Consider the following 3019-nt stretch of genomic DNA (forward strand, 5'->3'; position numbering starts at 1 on the left):
CCAAGGATTCACAAGTGCCAAGGACGTTCACTTACAAAATGCAAGTGACAATAGAAAAAATAATTGAGAGTTCACTGTTAAGCCATGAGTTATCTCTTAATCAGACTTAGCCAACTTAGCAGTGCTTCTCTCCTCCTCCCATGTTCCAGTCTCCTACCCCTACCTGAAATCACCAAAAAGCAGAACCAACAGAAATGGGCAGAAGAGGGAACAATGCTTTTACTGACATATACTTGAAGCCCTATTTCATATTTTCATTTGGGAATACAATAGCTTGGCAGTTTTCAAAATGTGTTTTTTGTGATAACACATGTTACGTGGGGTATTGGAGAAAAACTAAGTTAAAGGATCTAAAGCTGATACTTTATGATTTTTTCAGACTCTTCAATACCAAAATAAGAATTACGATTCTCTAAGAGGAGATCTAGTGCACGATTTTTTCCACACTTATTGAAAAAATATATTTTTTTCATATATATATATATATATAATACACCCACACACACATATTTGCAGCACCTCAAAGAGAAGATTTTTTTTGTGGATAGTCCTTTGGGAAATGCTGGGGAAAGCAAACCTCAAGTACTCCACAGAATGAAGTTCACTACTTATTCTTCCTTCTAATATCTCTTGAACTCCTGGCCTAAGCTCTAGTACGATAATTACATTATACCTCTCAAGGAGCCCAGTGGAAATAGCAAAAGTTCTCTATCTGTCTTTTACTGTTATTTTCTAAAGTACTTTTAAAAGTGAGGTAATTAGTTTTAATGTGAATTATCAGAAAATGTTAATTGTTTCTTTGCATGAGTTGGGGTGGATGTGGTGGTTTTCTAGAATAACCATAGTCTTGCTATCAGTCAGAATTGATTCGATGGCAAAGGGTTTGGTTTTGGTTTGGTTTGGTTTGGTTTTTACCATGTAATTGGAGCCCTCATGGCACAGTAGTTAAGAGCTTGGCTGCTAACCAAGAGGTCAGCAATTCGAATCCACCAGCCGCTCCTTGGAATTGCCTGTGAGGCAATTCTACTCTGTCCTATAGGATCTCTTTGAGTTGGAATCAACTCGATGGCAATGGATTTAGTTTTTTTGGTTTACCATGTAAGTAACACACATTATACAGCATACACTGTATGAGATAGCTTATATTATATACTCTAATTTAATCCTGTAACTACCCTAATGTGTAGGCATTATTCCATTGGACAAATGAGAAAACTGAGGTTCAGAGAAGCTGTGGCTTGCCCATGCTTACACAGCTGGTTAGGTGATAAGCCCATGCTCTTTATCATTATGTGGGCTCCCTCTCCATAGAAGTGTATATTTCTCTATTTCATCACATTTTGTGTATGTGTGTGTGTGTGTACATCACATCACTAAGTACTGTAGATGCTATGTTTTTTTTTTTAACTTTATGAGCTCTTTAGGTTTCATTAAATGTATGTAATTGACTTGGAGATAAAAATGTCCATTTACTTACAACCTCTTACAATAATTTGGCTTTAACAATTTAAACAATGGTACCCTTGGCAAATCACAAAAGCTGATTAGAAAGGTTTCAGGGCTGTGATTGGAATTGTAGCACCTCTATCACTATTATGTCTAGAAAATGGATGAGGTTAGAGACAAAAAGGTCTAATTAACCAGGAGCTGCTTCAGTATCCTCAATGACCAGCCAAAGATTAGTCAGAAACCGGGACTTTGCTTTTCAGATGGCTGAGGGATGATGCTGACATGTATGTCAATGAACAATGGCACGGAAATGACTAACAGCCAATTATATCTATAACCTGAAACAACTGGTTGAGAAATTCTGTAAGGCAGACATGGGCCATGAAGGAGGGAGTCTCTGAATAATCTCTTGTCTCAGAGAAAATTCTTTTGTATTCCAAGAGTTTTAGAGACTCTGACAGATCCAAAAAGGACAAAAGATTAACAATACAGTTAGTGATCTGAATGCCCTCTTTTCATCACTGCCCTACAAATTTCTTCGCCCTTAGCTACTGGTTATTGATAGACACATGGGGACCCAGGTCTGCCCTAGGCTGCATAGATGTTTTATTGCTGCCCTTTATTTTTGTTTACCTCTGAATCCCCAGTGCCTACACTAGTGCATAGCATATGATGATCATTCAATATGTAGTTGGTGAGTAAATAAATAAATGGACAACACAAATCAGTCTTTAATGTTATATTTAGTAAATATAATAAAAAACATCACCAAACCCTTTATCTCATAGTGATCTCACGTGACAGAGTCAAACTGCCCCATAGGGTTTTCTAGGCTGCAATCTTTGCAGAAGCAGATCGCCAGGTCCTTCTCCCATGGAGCAAATGGATCGCTATGGGTGAAAAATCAACTCGATGGGCACACAACAACAGCAACAAACACTTTATTGGACAGTAACGGTTTATGGTTGATTGTACTGGTTTTGGTTGATCGTTTTTTTAAAGCAATAACTACTGAGAGCTTACTGTGTTCCAAGTATTGGTCTAAGGGATTTTCGTGCATGATGTCAGTTAATCCTTATCCTAACCTATCCTTCATTCAATAAGAAATATTTATTGAGCGCTTACCCTGTGTCAGTCAATTTTGGAGGCAGAGCATATAGCAGAGAACCAAACAGAAAAGAAACTTTGTTCTCATGGATCTGGAAAGAGGGAAATGATACTACTATTATCCCCTTTTTAGCAGAGAAGTTAAGCAACTTGTTTGAGGTCGTAAGTGGCCTGGCTCCAGGGTAAACCCAGGCAGGTCTAACTACAGAGCCACTTAACTACCAAGAACACTGCGTCTACAGCACCCACTATGCTAATGGTTTTCTGCACCACATTTCATGCAGTATTTCCACAGAAATCACTACACTAAAGAGAGAGAGAAGGCACACACTACCTGGATGAATGTTCAGCCCAAGGAAATGCCAAATGCTGTTAAGCAATGCCTACTTCTAAAACAAATTCTTTCTGATTGAGTTGCCAAGGTTAAAAGAGGTATTTCCATAACAACAAGCAAATGAATTTG

The sequence above is a fragment of the Trichechus manatus genome, unplaced genomic scaffold (assembly GCF_000243295.1).
Source record: "Trichechus manatus latirostris isolate Lorelei unplaced genomic scaffold, TriManLat1.0 scaffold00389, whole genome shotgun sequence".
Classification (NCBI taxonomy): domain Eukaryota; kingdom Metazoa; phylum Chordata; class Mammalia; order Sirenia; family Trichechidae; genus Trichechus; species Trichechus manatus.